Genomic DNA, 22,695 nt, shown 5'->3' on the forward strand with positions numbered 1-22,695 from the left:
AAGTCTGAAGAGTGGTCTGGCATCGTAACAAGTGCAACTGCAGCAGCTGCCTTCTTATTTGTAATATATGCATACAAGTAATATTTCTTGTAGTTTGGGAACTGTATCACTTAGAGTCTATTTTCATATAAATTGTTTGGATAGTGTGGTAGTAGTGCAATATTCTCAGCAGACATTTATTAGTGCATTAATCTTTAGACCCAAGACATTAAACTCACAGGTCTCATTCATAGGAAGACCTCATGGCCATGCCCATATTATACATCAATGTCATAAGAATCAGAAGCATAGGGATTATGTGTGGTAATGGGGTGGGGGGGCGGGATTATGTGTGGTAATGGGGTGGGGGGGCGGGATTATGTGTGGTAATGGAGTGGGGGGCGGGGTTATGTGTGGTAATGGGTGGGGGGGCGGGATTATGTATGGTAATGGGGTGGGGGGCAGGATTATGTGTGGTAATGGGGCGGGGGGCAGGATTATGTGTGGTAATGTGGTGGGGGGCGGGATTATGTGTGGTGATGTGGTGGGGGGCGGGATTATGTGTGGTAATGGGTCGGGGGGGCGGGATTATGTGTGGTAATGGGAGGGGGGCGGGATTATGTGTGGTAATGGGGTGGGGGGCGGGATTATCTGTGGTAATGTGGTGGAGGGGTGGGATTATGTGTGGTAATGGGGTGGGGGCAGGATTATGTGTGGTAATGTGGTGGGGGGCGGGATTATCTGCGGTAATGTGGTGGGGGGCGGGATTATGTGTGGTGATGTGGTGGACGGGATTATGTGTGGCAATGTGGTGGGGGGGCGGGATTATGTGTGGTGATGTGGTGGGGGGCGGGATTATGTGTGGTAATGGGTCGGGGGGCGGGATTATGTGTGATAATGTGGTGGGGGGCGGGATTATGTGTGATGTGGTGGGGGGCGGGATTATGTGTGGTAATGTGGTGGGGGGGTGGGATTATGTGTGATAATGTGGTGGGGGGCGGGATTATCTGTAGCAATGTGGTGGGGGTGGAATTATGTGTGGTAATGTGGTGGGGGGCAGGATTATGTGTGGTGATGGGATGGGGGGTGGGATTATGTGTGGTAATGGGGTGGGGGGCGGGATTATGTGTGGTAATGGGGTGGGGGCGGGATTGTGTGTGGTAATAGGGTGGGGGGCGGGATTATGTGTGGTAATGGGGTGGGGGGCGGGATTATGTGTGGTAATGGGGTGGGGGGGCGGGATTATGTGTGGGAATGTGGTGGGGGGGCGGGATTATGTGTGGTAATGTGGTGAGGTGGTGGGATTATGTGTGGTGATGTGGTGGTGGGCGGGATTATGTGTGGTAATGGGGTAGGGGGGCAGGATTATGTGTGGTAATGTGTTGGGGGGCAGGATTGTGTGGTGATGTGTTGGGGGGCGGGATTATATGTGGTGATGTGGTGGGGGGGCGTGATTATGTGTGGTGATGTGGTGGGGGGGCGGGATTGTGTGTGGTAATGGGGTAGGGGGGCAGGATTATGTGTGGTAATGTGTTGGGGGGCAGGATTGTGTGGTGATGTGTTGGGGGGTGGGATTATATGTGGTGATGTGGTGGAGGGCGGGATTGTGTGTGGTGATGTGGTGGGGGGGCGGGATTGTGTGTGGTAATATGGTGGGGGCAGGATTATGTATGGTGATGTAGTGGGGGCGGAGCTACTGTGCAAGGGACGGGATTAGCGAGTAATCACGATGCCTCTTATATATATAGATATTTCACTTTCAGCTTACTTGTTTCTCCATACACTGCACCATCAGGGTTCTTCTTTGGTTCTCTATTGTCACGTTTGGCCATTTGTGAAATAACAGAGACACAGTCCAGTAGTAACTCATAACGCAGAACTTTACTTTTATAACTTCAATGCACATCCAGGTTCAACACAGCATTCTCAGCAGATTTCTCATTACAAGTCATTACAGATTTCCCCTCGCTTCTCTCCCTATCAGACAGCTCGAGATCAGGTCGTACCGCACTGTATGTTTTCTCGGCATCCTCCCTGTCTAGATTCACTGCCACTGGGTGTTCCTTCAGCTGTTTCACACAGGATCTGAGGGCATCTACCCAGGCAAGTACCTGCCACATGGTGAACGACCCACCTGTCTGTCCTGCCGTGTCCACATTTATAGCTTCCATACTTGTAGCTCAATCTTCTGTAACTCCTGTAGCTGCATCTGTGCTGTTCCCCACACACTGGATGCCTGGGCACTTCCTTGAAATTAACGTTACGGTAGGTCTTACAGTTGCCCGGGCCTATAGCCCACCCGAGCTCTATGGACGCCCTCGCCCTTCTGACTCTAATCAGGAAGCTCCCCTCCTCTTTCTCCAGTTACCCCTCCTACAGTTAACTATCTGCAGTGTGGAAACCTATCCTCACTAAACATACTAGGATGCCCCCCATCTAGTGGCCAAAAATGGGCATCAGGCTCTCCCTCACACTAATATTAATATAATGCATTACATTACAATATATACATATAGCAGCATAGAAAGCATAAAGGGGTAGACTTTACATCCCCTTACAATAGTACATTTGATTCATTATGTACTGACAACAGCATCATCTTATCATTCCTTTAACAAATGACCCAGTTATTATTACAATGAAGCATACGTAAATATACGAATAAGATAATGTTTGCATGTAGATGAATAGTGGACCCACTGAGTCAATATCACTGGTGGCCCTTTGCCACCCCAGTCCAACATTGGTAGCAGTACTTTTTATCAAGTTTTCATCAACATTCCTATGGCAATACCCATACTTCAAACTCAAGACAAAGTAAGTGTAATCTGAGGAATCACAGAGTGCTAGCCACCTTGTGTAAAAGATCATGTTTGCCTTGTTCTCCTTGTTTCCCATGGCTATACAGAAAACCTAGGGCCAGGGAAAGCCTGCAAGACGTTGGAGACCCCTGATGCGCCTAAACAGTGGAAACCTCCCACAAGTGACACCATTTTGGAAACTATACCCCTCAGGGAACTAATCTAGATTTGTGGTGAGCACCTTGAAACCCCAGGTGCTTCCCAGAAGTCTATAACGTTGAACTGTGAAAATAAAAAAAATCACATTTCTCCCACAAAAATGTTTTTTAGCCCCAAATTTAATATTTTCACAAGGGTAATAGGAGAAAATAGACCCCAAAATATGTACAATTTCTCCAGAGTTCACCGATACCCCATCTGTGGTCGAAAACTACCACACCACAACTACCGCATATTACATTCCAGATTTTGCTGCACTGTTTTGAAGGTGCCGTGTCACAGTGGCAGAGCCCCCATAAGTGACCCCCCATAAGTGACCCCATTTTGCGTACTACACTTTTCACTGAATTCATCTAGGGGCGCAGTGATCATATTGACAACATAGGTGTGTCACAGAATTTTATACTATTGGGCAGTGAAGAAAAAATAATTGAAATTTTTACCACCAAGATTGTGTATGAGGCCAGGTCACACTAGTGTTGAATACGGACGAGTGCTATGCAAGAAAACAGCGCATAGCACTCGGACCACTGTTAATCTTTGGTGCAGCTACCATCACTGTTTTTTTTTCTGGGGCGTATTCAGCATGCCAGTGAAATTGAAGCATGCTGGAATTGTACGCGTATATCGCCCGAGTCTCGCCAATGCAAGTCTATGGGTGCGAGAAAAAAAATCGGACACTACACGGACCATCCGTGTGACTTGCGAGAAATACGCACACATTTTCCTCATTTCAGCCCATTGAGCCATTAAATTCAATGGGGAAAAGCAGTGAGAAATGTAAAGCTATATGCGTATCATACGGATGTCATACGGATACATAGGTGTGAGAAAATCACATCAACCCATTGCATACGCACTACACATGGATGACCATACGGAGAACACTTGTGCGATTCTCAGCAGGGAGACTCGGGCTGATTTTTCATACGTTAAGTGTGACCCTGACCTTAGACTCAAATTTTACAATTTTTTACTGAGAAATGGGTAAAATGGAATCAAAATTTGTCCCACAATTTCTGCTGAATGAAGAAATACCCAATATATGGCTGCACAGTACTACTTAGCCACGCAGCAAAACTCGGGAGAAACAGAGCGCTCTTTGCCCACTGGAGCTCAGATTTTCCTAGAATAGTTTGCAGACTCCATATACAGAGCTCATAAGTGCAAGAGAAAATCAGAATACCCCTCAAGTGCCCCAGTTTGGGAAATTATATCCCTTTTGAAATTTATCTACAGGTGTAGTGATGATTTTGACTCAATGGGTGTTTACCAGAAACAAGCAGTATTGGAGATTGCTGAGTTAAAATTGCAAACTGTCATTGTAGTGACCGCTGCGTTATAGTGCCAAATATGTTGTAGTGACCAGTGCATTTTGACCAGCTCATGTTTCTGTAGACACATGCCCGGAGATTAGGCGGGCTCTTATCACTACAGAAATGCCAAACATGTGGGCGCTAAAGGTGGTTTAGACACAATGAGGCTCAGAAGAGAGGGGGCATTTGGATTTGAGAGGGCAGAATTTGGTAAGTTTCTATTGGGGGCCAAGAGCAATTTCGCTTTTACAGAGCCATTGTTCTACCAGGGATTTGGAAGCCCGCTATATTTCCACTGATAGATGACCGACCTGAGTGGGGACTTGATTTTTTAGTGGATTTAGTTGAAGCTTTTATTGGGAATATTTTACATAACATTTAGGATCACATTTATCAAGCGCTCTACATTGACCCCTTAATTTGGGGTTTTCATCTAAATCTACGAGTAATGTGACAGATTAAACCCCCAAGGGATCCATTCACTATACTGAGGCAGCAGAGTTACTCTGACCTCTGTTCAGCATCGTCCTTCTTTTCAGAGGTGCACAAATCTGTGATTAACCGCGCTTTTATGCATGCCTAAAAAGACGGACACTGCTGGTACATAGGCCAGTTGGTGTCCACAATGCCTCCATGTGCCTCATCATAAGAAATCTTACACTAGGGTTCCATCAGAATCTTGTATTTCAGAGAATTACATGGAATCCCCGATGTAAGCGCTCAGTTCAGAGCGCAGGATAAATATGCGACGAGCCTTACTGTGATCTTTTGGAGGCACAATGAACAATTCAACAGCAGGTCTCCTCTTAGGGTATGTTCCCACGGTCAGTAAGCGCTGCGGATTGGGCGCTGCGTACATTTGCGGCGTCCAACCCGCAGCGGCCAGATGTTACAGCATAGTGGAGGGATTTCAAGAAATCCCATCTCCACTATGCGTGCACCGGCACTCGCAGCTTCCCTGTGGAGATGGACATGCGACACGTCTTTCTAGACTTCAGCATGTCTATTTATCTTGCGGAGATGCTCAGTCTCCAAAAGATAAAATCACCCATTCAATGTATTGGATGTGGTGATTCCGCAAGGTTCAATGAACACATCCAGAATCACCTGCGTTCAAAAGCCGGCAGCGCTTTGGACAAAGCGGACATGTGCTGCATCCAAAGCGCTGACGATTACTGACTGTGGTAACACACCCTTAGCCTTCTTTTTTGCAATCTAATGCATTCCAAGATCCTTTAATCATTCCTCATATGACATACTTTGCAGTCCACTCACCATCCTTGTAGCTCTTCTCTGAACTTGCACCAATTTTTCAATGTCTTTTTTAAAACGTGGTGCCCAGAATTGGACACAATATTCTGCATGAGGCCTGACCAAGGAGCAGTAAAGGGGGATAATTAGTTTATGTGATCTAGACTCTCTGCTTCTCTTAATGCATCCTAGAACTGTGTTTGCCTTTTTTGCTGCTGCATCACACTGTTGACTCATGTGCAGTCTGTGATCTGTTAGTATACCCAAGTCTTTTTCACACATGCTGTTGCTTAATTCTATTACTCCAATACTGTAGGCGTATTTTTTTGTTTTTCTTGCCCAGATGTAGAATTTTGCATTTCTCCCTGTTAAATACCATTCTATGAGTCATTGACTATTGTATAAAAACTTATCTAGATCCTTCTGAATCCTCTTTCTCTAGTGTTAGCTATCGCTCCTAGCTTTGCATTATCTGCAAATTTGATCAGTTTACCTTTAGTTCCCTTATCTAGATAAATTATAAAAATGTTGAACAATATTGGGGCCAGGACAGAGCCTTGTTGTACCCCACTTGAAACACTCTTCCAATTGGATGTGCAGCCATTTATTAACACTCTTTGAGTACAATCACTGAACCAATTATAAATCCACCTAACCGTAGCCTTGTCAGTTCCTTGATAAATTGTCTGGTTGTGTTCTCTGTCTACGGCCTGCTATATTCTCGGGAGACCACCCCGGTACACGGTCAAAAACTAAACAAGGGCTGGACAGTGTCATGGAGAGTAGATAGAGGATCAACTGACTGCTCTCTTCAGCAGCTAAACGAGAGTTGCTGGCACTTGTACTTTAAGCATGTTCACATGAATAAAGAACATACCACGGATATATAGCTATGTTTCATGAGCAGTCTGGAATATGTAGTTCAGCATCTGCAATACCTGCATATTTCTATGCTGTCTCCAAATCAGGTCAAGAACACTTTAAAAAGAATCTTACAGACCGCACAGCCTCACTGGTTCTGGATCCATGTATTCATTTGTACTGCAAATGTGGTTTGTTTCCTTGTGTGAAGGTCAGCATGTTCTCTGTAACAATGATTATCACATATCAAATCCTTTCTAATTAATTAATAATATATTTTATCTTATCTTGTTTATATATTGCTTTAGTTATCTTCCTGCAAACCAGACAAGTTTACATGTCTCTAGTAAATAGAGTTCCCAACCTGGCCTGGCATCATAACAAGTGCAATTTCAGCAGCTGGTTTAATATTATTATTATTATTTTTAGTATTATTATTATTATACATTTTTATAGCACCATTTATTCCATGGCGCTTTACATGTGAAAAGATGGCAAATATAGACAAATACAATTAAACATGAGCAAAAAACAAGGCATAAAGGTACATAAGGAGGGAGGACCCTGCCCGCGAGTGCTCACAGTCTGCAGGGGATGGGTGAGGATAAACTAGGAGAGGGTAGAGCTGGTTGTGTGGCAGTTCAGTAGGTTGAGGATCACTGCAGGCTGTAGGCTTGTCGGAAGAGGTGAGTCTTCAGGTTCTTTTTGAAGGTTTCTATGGTAGGCGAGAGTCTGATGTGTTGTGGTAGAGAGTTCCAGAGTATGGGGGAAGCATAGAAGAAGTCTTGGATGCAGTTGTGGGAAGAGATGAGAGGGGAGCAGGGGAGGAGATCTGGAGAGGATCGGAGGTTGAGTGTAGGTAAGTACCGGGAGACCATGTCAAAGATGTATGGAGGAAACAGGTTGTGGATGGCTTTGTATGTCATTGTAAGGGTTTTGAACTGGAGTCTCTGGGCGATAGGAAGCCAGTGAAGGGCTGGAGAGGCTGGGGAATAGCGGGGAGACAGGTAGAAAAGTCGGGCAGCAGAGTGTAGGATGGATTGGAGTGGTGCCAGAGTGCTAGAGGGCCAGAGAGTAGGAGGTTGCAGTAGTCAAGTCGGGAGATGACAATGCATGCACTAGTGTTTTTGTGGTGTCACGGTCAAGGAATGCGCGGATCCGTGAGATATTTTTGAGTTTGAGACGGCAGGAGGAGGCAAGGGCTTGGACATGTGACTTGAAAGAGAGGGCAGAGTCGCAGAGTCGAGGATCACCCCTAGGCACCGGGCGTGTGGGACTGGGGAAAGTGAGTAACCATAATAATAATCTTTATTTTTATATAGCGCTAACATATTCTGCAGCGCTTTACAGTTTGCACACATTATCATCACTGTCCCCAATGGGGCTCACAATCTAATTTCCCTATCAGTATGTCTTTAGAATGTGGGAGGAAACCAGAGTACCCGGAGGAAACCCACGCAAACACGGAGAGAACATACAAACTCTTTGCAGATGTTGTCCTTGGTGGGGTTTGAACCCAGGACTCCAGCGCTGCAAGGCTGCTGTGCTAACCACTGCGCCACCATGCTGCCCCATTGACATTGATAGACAGGTCTGGTGGAGGGGTAGAGTGAGAAGGGGGAAAGATGATGAATTCTGTTTTGTCCATGTTCAGTTTTAGAAAGCGAGCAGAAAATAAGGCCAAGATAGCAGACAGACAGTGTGGGATTTTGGTGAGTAAGGAGGTGAGGTCAGGTCTGGACAGGTAGATCTGCTTGTCATCAGCGTAGAGATGGTACTGCATACCATGGGATTCTATGAGCTGTCCCAGGCCGAAGGTATAGATGGAGAAGAGTAGGGGTCCTAGAACAGAGCCTTGAGGAACACTGACAGACAAGGGGCGGAGTGAGGAGGTGGTGTGGGGGAGGTAGACACTGAATGTTCGGCCTGTCAGATATGATGAGATCCAGGATAGGGCCAAGTCTGTGATGCCGAGAGATGAGAGGATCTGCAGCAGAAGGGAGTGGTCTACAGTGTCAATATATACTGTATAATGTATCCATTTAAGTAATGTTTCTGTAATTTGGGGAGATTTGCAACACAGATTATTTTTCATATATTACTCTTAAAAAAAAATAGTAATACCATTAGACATTCATGAGGATAGGTCCTTTTCCCCCATCTTAGCCGCAATAATGCAAGTGTCCTTTATCACTGTCCAAACACCAGTAGGAGGCAGAGTTGAGTCCAAGAGTGAAGTAAACACCTGTGTCATGGCTCGGTTTGGGTATTCGATTTGTTTACCTGTTGATTCGTGGTCACTTCTTCTCTCTGTTGAGCTATTGCTCTTTTCCTTACCTGTCCAAATACTGATTGTTCCTATTGTCTTTATTCTCCCTTGTTTGCTCCTGCCCAGATGTTTTCCATTTTTTCCATTTTGGTCTGCCCTATCATGTTCTGGGTTGGGCTTTATATATTATCCCTTCTCTGCACTTCCTTGCTGGCTGTACTTCATGATGGACTTGTGCTAAGGAATTCCAGCCCTTTAGCGAAGGGATTTACCCTGGTAGACTTAAATTGCTTATATTCTTGTTCTACATCAGTTTGTCTACCTTTCCAGTACCTTTTCCTTTACCACTTTTAGATTTCATGGAGGATATTCTAGTTTCATTTATTTTTTTGTTCTCCTTATTATTCCCTCTCTTCCCTTTTATGATCATTTAAGTTTCTCACCCTGGGTTTTCGTATCCACCTGCACACCTTCCTCTTCCCTTGTTGGCAGTGTGTTGCGGCCTCACTTTTGGTACCTCAGGAGGCACAATAAATCCCTTTGTTGCCTTTTAGGGATTAAGGTCTGAGGTGTTGTTTTTTAGTTGTGCGGCTAGGGATTGACTAGTCTGTACAGGTATGGCTTCTCTCCATAGTAAGCCTTCCTAACTCACTTTACCAGTGTGTGAGTGTGGTACGTTCCTAACATTATAGCTAGCCCATTAATGTGCTGGATATAGAGTGCAGCTTTATTTGTTTGTTGTATCTGGAGGTGGCTATTTCTACTTCGCACATGTATACACCAGCTTGCTGATCTGGAAGTGCCAGTCCGTTTTTTACTATTTGTATATCAGCCCTCTGACCGAGCACTCTGCCCCACAGCCTGTGGTGGATCCTACCTACCCAGAAATTCAGGCTTCAGCCTAAGAAAGACACATAAGTTCCCAGCAGATTTGAAACCGCCTTATCGTTGGCTGCGGGGCATGCATGAATTGGCCAAATAATGTGCTTAGCGTCTCAATTTTTTCTTATTATCTAGAGCAGTAATGCTATTCATATTTCATATATTATATTTTTACATGCTTTAGCACTACAGAGTGCAACTTTATTTGTTGGTTGTATATGGAGATGGCTACTTCTAGTTTGCACCTGTACACACCAGTTTTCTGATTTGAAAGTGCCAGTCAGTTTTTTGCTATTTGTATAAGGCCGGCCTCACACTCAGCGTATAAAAATACGGTCCGTTTTTTACGGCCGTAATACGCCTCCAGCTTCGAAATACGGTGATCCGTAAGAACTCCGTAGGCAAGGTGTGGTCGCGTATTTTGCGCAGGTAATGTTGCGTATTCCGTATGGCCACCGTAATGCGTTTTTTTCACGCAACCTGACAAAATGGACATTTAACGGTTTTGGAAGCTGAACTTGATTGCAATTACCCTCATCAATCCTATTTAAGGGCCCTACAACAGGTGGCTCCCTCCCATATGGTCATTTTGTGGTTTGACATCTGTTGGAGTGTAGTGTTATCATTTGGACCATGTCTGACCACCTGCAGTTCACCCCAACGCAGCGGGTTTTGTTTAACTGGGTCTTGTCGCGTCGGTTTGGCCACCCATACCCTGTGATTGTGGATCCGCGAAGGAGGAGCAGAAGAATGTGGGTGCATCCTCTGTTGACCCAACGCCTCACTAAAGGCCATTTTCATCGGCTATATACAGCTCTGCGTGAAAATCCTGAAAAGTTCTATCTCTACTGTCGCATGACAATCCAAACATTTGACAGATTGTTGGAGATATTACGCCCAGGAATAACATTTCAGGACACAAGGATGCGCAAAGCCATCTCCGCCGAGGAACGTCTTCTCCTTACATTACGGTATGTATTCTACGTCTTCACATACTGTATGTTGCTGTTCTTTTTTATTTTATGGGTTAGTTTCCTTTGTTTTAGACCATAATATGTGTACATTATGTCACAAGTAGATGTGATCAAGTTCCGAAAAGATAATAGTTATGCACCCTTTTGAACTTTGTATTTTTCCTGGTTTTTTTGGGTGGTTTTTAAAAAGCAAATATGATTGTGCTCATTCATGTTTTGTGTGCACTCTTGAAACCTACATAATTTTTGGGGGGGTTTCTCTTTCAGATTCCTGTCCACTGGATTGTCCTTTGCGGGCCTCCACCTGGAGTTTTTGATTGGCCACTCAACAATTTCAGGCATTGTGCGTTTAACCTGTCGGCAAATATGGGAGAGACTCAAGGACCTTGTGATGCCTGAGCCCAAAGAGGCTGATTGGCTCAAAATAGCCCGTGGGTTTCAGGTGAATTGTGACTTCCCAAACTGCATTGGAGCGGTGGATGGGAAACATATCAGGGTACGTAAGCCGCCGAACTCTGGCTCCCAATTCTACAACTATAAGCAGTTTTTCTCTGTAGTTCTGTTAGCTGTAGTTGACAGTAACTACAGGTTTATAATTGTAGACATTGGGGCCTATGGCCGAACTGGAGACTCTAGGGTCTTCAATTCGTCTATAATGGGTCGGCGGCTACGTGAGAACCAGTTACATCTCCCACCCCCACAACAACTCCCAGGCTCCACTGCAGAAGCAATGCCTTTTTCTTTGGTTGGTGATGAGGCGTTCCAACTGACCAGACACGTGATGAGGCCTTATCCCCGGCGCAACCTTGACCACCGTCGGAGGATATTTAATTTGCGCCTTTCTAGGGCGCGGAGACTGGTGGAGTGCGCCTTTGGTATTCTGGTGGCCAAATGGCGTGTCCATACAGCTCAGTGAGGCTACAGTCTATGAAGTTATCAAAGCATCAGTAATTTTGCACAACTATACCTGCATACATGATTGCTTCTCAGATGGTAATGATGAACACATGTTGCGTAGTGGAATTAGGCCAACACCACATGGCCCTCCTCCGCGCCGTCCCCTTTCTGGCATAAAAGTTAGGGATGTTTTGACAAATTATTTTGTGTCTCCTCAGGGTTCTACTCCCTGGCAAGATTATGCTGTTTCTCAGTTGTGATTTCCTTATTTTCTCGATTGCTTTTCCAAATATACTATTTTCAGCCCCTGAAACAGTACTGTGTGTGTTGTGTTTCCTTAATGACCATATGTTTATGTTTCTAGAATATGTGTGTGATGCAATAATGATTTGGGCACAAACATCAATTGGCTTTTTGCATCAAATTTTACTTAAATACCAAGCCTTTTTTGTTTTCCTTGATAACATATTTTTGTCATATGTTATATTTTCTTTTTGTATGGTATTTTTAAACAAGAAAACACAACAAAGTGGAACTGTTGCCCCAAAAAATAACAAACATGGTAGGCAGCTCACAAAAATAAAGAGTATGAAGCAAACACAAAAACACATTACAGATCCCTGTAAGTTGGCGGGGGAGATGGTGGCAGCTCCGGGTCCTGGTCAGGGGGCCTTTGTTGGGGCAATGGGACTTCATCCTGTGAGGATGCAGTGGCTTGTGGCCCAGAATACTGGCCTTGTCCATATTGGCCAGTTGGGTGGTGTCCAGAAGCCAATTGTCTCTGTGTCTCATGCTGACGGACATATTGGCTTGCATCATATCCAACACCAAAATGGCCATGTTGTCCAAACCCAGTTTGGGACCAGCCTCCATCACTGGGTCTGGAAAAGTGGCCATATAGGGATTGGGGGTTGTAGGCTGCCATTTGGTAGACTGATGGCCTTTGTATATTTGGTGGTGGAAGGGGTTGAGGTGTAGGCATACGTGGAGTAGGTGCCGCAAATCCTGATTGATCCTGCTCCTGTTGAGGGAATTGAAGGCGCAAGAGGTTGGTTTGGGAAAGCTGCCTTCACTCCAGAAATTCAAACACCTCATAGGGGTTATTTGGAGCTGTGCTTAAATCAATCAGGATTTGCATACACCCTCTCACACGTAGCCTCACCTCACGTGGAAGGGGTCTAAGGTAACGGGCAAGGCTGCGGGCAAAGGCCTCCTCTCCATCATCCGTTGCTGCCCTGGCTAAATAATTGAGGACCCGAGCGTCAACATCATGTCTTGTGGCTTGCAGCTCTCTCCTTCGGCGGGCTCTCCGTAAAGGCCCAGCTGCCTGTGGGGATGACACCAGTGGTCGTGGAGGGCTGCTGCTCTGGGCATGTTCCTCATGCCTTTCTGCATCATGTGCTGATGATGGTGGTGGTGCTGCATCTTCCTCACTTGCTGCTGCCTGCAGTGATGATGATGCTGATGGCTCCTCAAGGATGGATGCTGAAGATTGAAAAGATGGCCCTGCCACCTCTTCATCCACACTTACTGGATCGATCACAGCCTCCGATTCCGACCCGGTCTCCCTCTCTGTGAGGTTAGACTGTGTTCTGGTAATAAAAGGCCAAAAAAAAATAAATTATTTGGGCCATTGTTTAATTACACATCTGTGAGCTATATGAACCAAAAAAACATACACACAACCTCAGATCAGCACAACATCTCCTTCTCTACTCCAGTCTTATCTCAGATTCACACAAGAATATACCAGATTTTTCTTGTGGATCACCCCAAAAGTTAACAACACTATCACAACACATCATAATGTCGCATACCATTTCAAGCTCCAACAAAACCATCAAGACCCACCTCTTCAAACAATCACAGGACATGCATTAACAACCCATCCAACAAACCACTGCATGAACATCTAGAATCTCGCCTCCTACATTCTCACCCATCCCTTGTAGTAGGTAGTGATGCTTGGCGGCCAGGGTCCTCTCTCCTCCAGGACCCTTTTTGAATTTAGCCTTGTTTACATTCTTGTTTGCACTATATTTACACATCCTTACATGTAATTCGCAATGTAATAACCCTAACAAAAAATAAGTACTAAGATTGCTTATGACTAAAAATGTGTTGAGAAGTTATTACTTACTGCCTAAGATTCATACTGACATCCAAAAATGATAGACGGTCATAGTAGATATATTTCCGCTTCTTGAGTGGGGCTGATGACCCACTTCTTGACCGCTGCTGTCTTTCACGCCGGTATTGGTCCCGGATGCTGCGCCATCGTGTCATGACATCATCCACTGCAATTACATGGTCCCAAATATTGTTCAATATCATTCTGAACATAGCTTATTACAGTTGTCTGTGATATATTCTTCTTAGTTTTAATATTTTTTGTTCTTGCACCATTATTTCCATGGTGCTGCAGATGTTAAAGGGGTTACATGCAGTGGTCTATATATCGGTCACAGTTGGCAACTTTACAGTCACAGACTGGTACAGAGGGGAGAGAACCCTGTTCTTGCAAACATACATTAGGTAATATTTGGAATGTGAAATAAAAATGCCTTCTGCAATAATTAGCCTAATGTGACAATTTCTGAAAAATAAAGACAAGGGGCAACACCCCTCTGGACGAGGTATGAGTCCAATGAAATATTTAGCATCACAAAATCAAGATTACCTATGTACATAAACACTTGGGCATGTTAATCAGCTTTTGGAATTGGCAAAAATGGCCATAAATGACATAGATATATGAAAATGAGTGGTCAAGTAATCATGTAGGGAAAGCATTTTGTCAAGTAAAATCTTGGTAATACATGAGTGTACTTACATAGACTTGTCTGCTCCGCACGTGGCCGTTGGGCATAATCAGGGAATAGAAGACCACAGATTGCCCTCCAAGCTGCCTCTTTCCTGGCCCGGTTTGAGTAGTTGGGATCCCGCTGGTCCCATATTTCTGGCCTTTCTTGGACCAGGATGAGGAGCATGTCAACATTAATTATCCTGGCCATGATGCATTCCACTCTGTGGAGGCGACCAACAGACTTCCGGGATGTCTGTGTGTCTTTTTCAGCTAATTAGCATGTCTGGGATTCAGGTTTGAGGGCTTGGCTCAATTCCTTGCACCTGGCGATGTCTGGAGATGTCTGGCGTATTTCTCGCAAGTCACACTGCTGGTCCGTGTGTAATCCGTATTTTTCTCGCCCCCATAGACTTTCATTGGCGATATTTTTGCGCAATACGGTGACAAACGCAGCATGCTGCGATTTTGTATGGCCGTAGAAGACCGTATAATACGGATCAGTAAATTACGGCTGATAGGAGCTGGGCCATAGAGAATCATTGGGCTGTGTGTTATGCGTTTTTTACGGATGTATTTTCTGCGCTCATACGTCCGTAAAACTCGCCAGTGTGAGGCCGGCCTAAGAGCTCTCTGAGCAAGCACTCGGCCCTCCAGCTTGTGGTGATTTGCATCAGGATCCTACCTACCCAAAAATTCAGGCTTCAGCATAAGAGAGGTGTTCACACGTAGGTTCCCAGCAGTTATATATTGACGCTGCTCAGTGGGCAGTTTTTTGCCCGGCTTGATTTTTTTGATACTTATATTCCTGGTTCTAAGAAAATCAAGGCTGATACTTTGTCTTGCAGCTTTGCCCCAATCTTGAGGAACAAAAATCTTGTCAAGATTCTTAGTGAGAGGGTAGTGGTTGGGGGTCTAGGAATAGATCTCAGGCAGCAATCAGGAAGCTTGGTGGTCGGTGCTCATAGCAAGTGAGTAATTCTGCTACATACAGCCAATCTGATCATCGCCTGTATGTAGCAGAGCCGATCAGGTTCTAGGAGCTTATAGTCTCCCATGGAGTCTATTGAAGCATGCCAAAAGTGAAAAAAAAGTTTTTAAAAATATAACAAAATATAAAAGTTCAAATCACCCCCCTTTCGCCTCATTCAAAATAAAACAATTTTAAAAAATCAAACATACACATATTTGGCATTGCCGCATTCAGAATCACCCAATCTAAAAATAAAAAAGGATTAACCTCATCGCTAAAAGGCGTAGCGATAAAAAAGTCAAAACGCCAAAATTATGTATTTTTGGTTGCTATGACATTGCAGGAGATCAAAAGAACGTATCTGCACCAAAATGGTATCATTAAAAATGACAGCTCAACACGCAAAAAATATGCCCTCACCCACCCTAAGATTGTGAAAAATGAAGACACTACTAGTAACGGAAAATGGCGCGCTTTTTTTAAAGCAACTTTTGGAATTTTTTTTTACCACTTAGATAAAAAAGAACCTAGGCATCTTTGGGGTCTATGAACTCGTAATAACCTGGAGAGTCAAAATGGGAGGTCAGTTTTAGCATTTAGTGAACATAGTATAAAAATAAAATAAAAAACAACTGTAGGATTGCACTTTTTTGCAATTTCAACGCAATTTTTTTCCCATTTTCAAGTACACGATATGTTAAAACCAATGATGTTGTTTAAAAGTATAACTCGTCCTGCAAAAAACAAGCTTTCTCATGACATGGACATTGGATATTGACCAAAAAATACAAACGTTATGGCTCTGCGAAGAAGGGGAACAAAAAATGAAAATGCAAAATCAAAAATACCTCTGGTCTTTAAGGGGTTAATGGGATTTCCATAGACCAGGCAAATGCTGAGTTTAGATATCTCCGGTCGTCCCATTAACAATGAACGGTACTACAGTGGAAATGAGTGACCACCACTCTATTCTCATGAGGCTCTTAAGAGTCCTGGTTTTCGGGATCAGTCGGGATCCCACTGGTTGGTTGCTCTGCGATTGGGAAGTTATCCCCTATCTAATGGATAAAGAATGACTCCCAAACTTTGTACAATCCCTTTAATGAATAACTGACAAAAAATATGCTGGAAACAAAATATACTCTATAAATTAATTTTTCAAGCTTGTCATACACTTCCTTTAAGTTGTAAACCGTTCCACTCCAAAGCAATTGATGGGTCCACATCTTAAATGTGAGGACAATCCGATGTAACGGCTCATGTACAGTATTGTGCCTTATCTTATATCATTATTTCTTGCAGACGTCTTGAACCACTTACTGTGAAATGCACCTGTCACTCACGTCTTGGCCATGTGATTCTGTGCAATGAATTTTATATTTCTTCCATTTTAAATAGGCTGTTGATATAGTACACTGTAAATTTTGCTCGTGTAACCTGAGTCGATTTATTATATTTGTTTGTGTCTCTATAATGATTATTATATCTTAAAATGTACTAGAATTTCTGATAAACATATAATATCACACTCACAAATTCATGTTTATCTTCTATCTTTTTCCTGAAAGATTAGTCTAGTTGAAATGAGCAGACTAAACAAGACTTCAGGGCACTCATTATGCATTCTCTGCTATCATAAATATATTAATGTGGATATATGCGGAAACGGGCCATTCCTATAACAAATGCGAGATTCCTTCCATCTGCCTTCTGCTGAAGAATTGTTACATTTCATGGTGTGGAAAGAAGGAAGAAATATGGTTTAGGGTACATCCACACAATTATGTAAAGAGTTCCTGCGGATTTTTCTCGAAATATTGTGAAGGAGGAAATCTACAGAAAACAATTGACATTAAAATCTTTTCACCTTTGCCGTTAGTGCAATCGGTGGATTGTTCTCTTGCAAGTGTGGACCATAAATCCACAGCATCATCCATCATGTGTGAGCTAACGTTCTGCACACAGGAAAAAAATATCACCAATTTCCAAATGCCCAGTTCTCATTTTAAATTATTTTGTGCCATAAACAATAGGTGTGATTGTGACCTAAATGTGTTTTATTCTGCGTGTTCATGCATATCATCATGTACACTCTTTAAATATATTATTCGAAGCACATAAAAAATCCAAATCCAATACCAATAAAAAAAAATCAGACGCGTTTTAGACACAGTCCTTACTCATTGCATCTGCTTTTTAATTAAAGCTGGATCGGAATTTTTTTCTTTCTATGTACAGTAAATTATCATTTTAAAGATTCACCTTGCTGGAACTTCCTTTTTTTTGTAAGTAAATAGTAATAGTACATCTAAATACTGTAACATAGGGTACTTAGTTAACACTATTTTGACTCAAAAAAGGCGTAAAAACCATTCCACTGTGAAAAAGTGTACCCAATCAGACTTTTCCTAGCCTGTGTCTAGTATTAAAACCTCAAAACAAATTTTGTAGGCACAACTAATCAGTGGCACTCAAGTAGGTGCCCGAGCCGTATTCAGTAATAGATAAACTTGGCACACACAAGTCACTGGGTGCAGTGAAATCTATGGTGAAAACAGACGTTGGTAAGCTATACACTCACAGATTGGCGTCATACCACTACCACCTGCATTCTTGCATTTTGCACTGTGACAATTCTTTGCGCTCAGACGGTACTATTTTTTGATTCTATAGTGTCCATTCCCGGCATATCCGGACAGTCCATTACGGAGGGGTAGGTGATACACCTGTTTTCACCATAGATAGCCTATACTAATACCCTACATATGGTTCACCAACAATATACCATCTATCTTTTATCTAGGTATTTCTATCCCCATTATATGACCCTTACACTCTATAAGTACTTTACTGAGGGTAGGTTCCTTCCTTGTATTATTCTCTTATTTCCTTATATTCTTATAACACCATTGGCACACTTCACCGGTATAGTAATATATACCCCTTGGCTAAAAAACTCTACTGAAACTCTCACTGCGGTACGGCTTTAGTTACTATTGAGACTGGTCTGTAATAGTTATGATGCAATACGGTTTTCAGAATGAAGGTTTTTTTCCTCTATACGAGATACCGTGCAACAGTTGTGTGAATTACACTTGTGAAAATGTTTACTTTCGGACCTGTGACATTACACACTTGTATATACTTTGTTTATATGGTTTTTATCTTCATTTTTTCTGTGTAGTACATTGATGAAGGTCAAAACAGATCGCAACATCTACTGTATGTACTCTAATTCATTAAATCTTCACTGCACCCAGTGACTTGTGTGCGCCAAGTTTATCTATTAGTATTAAAACATCAACTTGTGTCAGCAGAAGTCAATATAGATAAGGGCAGAGCAGGACACAAGCCCAACTGTTCAGACACCAATCCATGGGAAGATATATAGATGAAATGCCTAGCTCAAAAAGGGGGGCCATGTCCCTATTTGTACAAAATATAAGAAACTACAGCAAAAATAAAACAAAATGAGACAGAGCTTAGGTTGGTATACGTGCCATGTGTAAGAGCATCAGGCAGTGTGAATTTAAACAATTAACTATTTGGTTTCCGGATAGATTTGCCTCTGTCAGAGATGTCTGGCAGCAGCTTGCTCTAGTCTCGTAGAGAAGACATAAGCCAAATGTTCATGTGTATCAGGAAAAGAGTCTCTGGATGACAGCAATGTAAGGTATATGGGCTCCTTAAGGAATGGAGAGACCCTCTAAGATATTTTGGAACTGATGTTTGTGATGTTACAAGATAACTTGTTATGTGGCTCAAAGTGAACAACTTTTTGCATGTCCCTATCCAGTTTGAGTGTCATACTTCTGGGTTCGAAATTTGAGCCTGTGCTTTGTGGTCAGCTTCTCTATCTACTGAGCCGCATCACACCTTTTCTCTGGGTGTTTATTTTCTGTTATCCTTGCTTTACTCTTTTTGGTTTAACAGGTGTTTTAGTCTATTCAATTGTCTGCCCAATCATCTTTCTAGTTCAACTATATATGCACTTTCCCCAGCTGGTATTTCCTGCTGGTGATGTTCTCATTAGGATGTCCAGCCATAGTGTCCTTGTTTATGCCAGTCAGTAAAAGACCAACTAGGGTTTATCTCTCTGCTGATTATACTTTTCACCCTGCACCCTGGATTGCACATATACTAAAGCTGAAGGTGCTGTGGATGTACGCCTTGCTGTGTGAAGCTAACACAGACCAGAGCCAGTGACATGGGCAATGACGATAGCACCCGTGAACCTTATGGGGGGCGTAAGTGCCAGGTGCATTGGACTTTATTTACATGTTCCCAGCTACAATTCAGAGGTGTGCAATTTCATGTGTGCAGTATTTGGACAGTAAAATTTACTTAACTTGTCTGGGTCACAGTCTCACTAAATTCACTGGTGGAAACGTCGCTACATTACCAGTTACATAGTTACATAGATTGAGTAAAGACCAAGGTCCATCAAGTTCAACCTTTCTTTGCCAATTGCGCATTTTGTTACTAAGGAAATCATCCAGGCCTTTTTTAAAAGCTGTTATAGTATCTGCCATTACTACCTGTTGTGGTCGGCATTTTACAGTCTGACTGCTCTAACTGTAAAGAACCCTTTCCTATTTAGCTGTCGGAATTGCCTTTCTTCCACCCATAATGAGTGCCCCCTTGTCCTTAGTATGGTTCTTGGAAAGAATAAGTCATGTTCCAGTCCTTTGTGCTGACCACACATATATTTACAGTTGTGGCCAAAAGTATTGACACCCCTGCAATTCTGTCAGATAATACTCAGTTTCTTCCTGAAAATGATTGTAATCACAAATTCTTTGGTATTATTATCTTCATTTAATTTGTCTTAAATTAAAAAACACAAAAGAGAATGAAGCAAAGAGCAAAACATTGATCATTTCACACAAAACTCCAAAAATGGGCCAGACAAAAGTATTGGCACCCTCAGCCTAATACTTGGTTGCACAACCTTTAGCCAAAATAACTGCAACCAACCACTTCCGGTAACCATCAATGAGTTTCTTACAATGCTCTGCTGGAATTTTAGACCATTCTTCTTTGGCAAACTGCTCCAGGTCCCTGATATTTGAAGGGTGCCTTCTCCAAACTGCCATTTTTAGATCTCTCCACAGGTGTTCTATGGGATTCAGGTCTGGACACATTGCTGGCCACCTTAGAAGTCTTCAGTGATTTCTCTCAAACCATTTTCTAGTGCTTTTTGAAGTGTGTTTTGGGTCATTGTCCTGCTGGAAGACCCATGACCTCTGAGGGAGACCCAGCTTTCTCACACTGGGCCCTACATTATGCTGCAAAATTTGTTGGTAGTCTTCAGACTTCATAATGCCATGCACACGGTCAAGCAGTCCAGTGCCAGAGGCAGCAAAGCAACCCCAAAACATCAGGGATCCTCCGCCATGTTTGACTGTAGGGACCGTGTTCTTTTCTTTGAATGCCTCTTTTTTTCTCCTGTAAACTCTATGTTGATGCCTTTGCCCAAAAAGCTCTACTTTTGTCTCATCTGACCAGAGAATATTCTTCCAAAATGTTTTAGGCTTTTTCAGGTAAGTTTTGGCAAACTCCAGCCTGGTTTTTTTATGTCTTGGGGTAAGAAGTGGGGTCTTCCTGGGACTCCTACCGTACAGTCCCTTTTCATTCAGACGCTGATGGATAGTACGGGTTGACACTGTTATACCCTTGGACTGCAGGGCAGCTTGAACTTGTTTGGATGTTAGTCGAGGTTCTTTATCCAACATCCGCACAATCTTGCGTTGAAATCTCTTGTAAATTTTTCTTTTCCATCCACATCTAGGGAGGTTAGCCACAGTGCAATGAGCTTTAAACTTCTTGATGACACTGTGCACGGTAGACACAGGAACATTCAGGTCTTTGGAGATGGACTTGTAGCCTTGAGATTGCTCATGCTTCCTCACAATTTGGTTTCTCAAGTCCTCAGACAGTTCTTTGGTCTTCTTTCTTTTCTCCATGCTCAATGTGGTACACACAAGGACACAGGACAGAGGTTGAGTCAACTTTAATCTATGTCAACTGGATGCAAGTGTGATTTAGTTATTGCCAACACCTATTAGGTGCCACAGGTAAGTTACAGGTGCTGTTAATTACACAAATTAGAGAAGCATCACATGATTTTTCGAACAGTGCCAATACTTTTGTCCACCCTCTTTTTTATGTTTGTGTGGAATTATATCTAATTTGGCTTTAGGACAATTCTTTTTGTGTTTTTTTCATTTAAGACAAATTAAATGAAGATAATACCAAAGAATTTGTGTTTGCACTCATTTTCAGGAAGAAACTGAGTATTATCTGACAGAATTGCAGGGGTGTCAATACTTTTGGCCACAACTGTATATGTAAATGAGATCTCCACTGAGGCGTCTTTTTTCTAAGCTAAACAATTCATTATATGAGAGGTCTTCCATCACTTGTAACAATCTAGTTGCCCGCCTTTGAACTGATTCTAACTTCTAAAATATCATTTTTAAAATGTGGGGACTAAAACTGGATCCCATATTCTACATGTGGCCTCACCAGTGATTTATAAAGAGGTAAAATACATTGAGATTGCGGGATTTTGTCTCTCTTTTTATGCATCCTAAAATGTTGTTTGCTTTTGCGACTTCTGCTTGACATTGTGTACTGCTGTTCTATTGTCGCGAGTATACTCACATTTAATGTATATGTAGCTATAGGATTACTCCGTTCTAGGTGCATTACTCTACATTTACCTACATTAATCCTTATTTGCCAAGTGTTTGCCTATTCAGTCATCTTATCCAGATCATTTTGCAATGTCAAGATCAGATTTTAGTATCCTGTATAATTTGGTGTCATTAGCAAAGACTGACATTTTACTCTCAATCTCATCAATCAGGTTATTAATAAAATAGGTTAAATAGAAGCGGTCCTAGCACACATCCCTATGGTACCACACTGATTTATAGAACATACCTTTTATGATGACTTTGTTTCCTGTAGTTTAGCCAATTCCTTGCCCATCTGCATATAGTTTCTCCCAGTCCTTGCTTCTGTAGCTTCGGTATAGAGCTGTTATGTGGTACAGTATCAAATGCCTTTTGCAAAACCAGATAAATTACATCAGCCGCATTACCAACATCCTGATCTGCCTTTACCTCCACATAGAAACCCAACATTTTGGCTATATGTAAGGAGATAGACCAAGCTGCGGGTACCTGCACTGAGCCGGGTCTGGAACTGTCGAGGTTGCGTCCCATGTCTCCCAGGGGAGGAATAGGGTACCACACAGGCCCCATGACCGGGCAAGAATGTTGCACATTCGGATTCATATTTGGATTCCCGAGCATTTTTCCTAAAAATTTGGCCAAAATTTGGTAATTGATCGAATTGACATAGGGCTCTTTCAGATGTAAGTGTTTTTGGTAGCAGCACAGGCCTTTTCGTTTCGCAATGTATCTTCAATAGTTCATATTTTTATATGTGCAGATGCAGAAT

This window comes from Ranitomeya variabilis, chromosome 6, assembly GCF_051348905.1.
Source record: "Ranitomeya variabilis isolate aRanVar5 chromosome 6, aRanVar5.hap1, whole genome shotgun sequence".
Lineage (NCBI taxonomy): Eukaryota > Metazoa > Chordata > Amphibia > Anura > Dendrobatidae > Ranitomeya > Ranitomeya variabilis.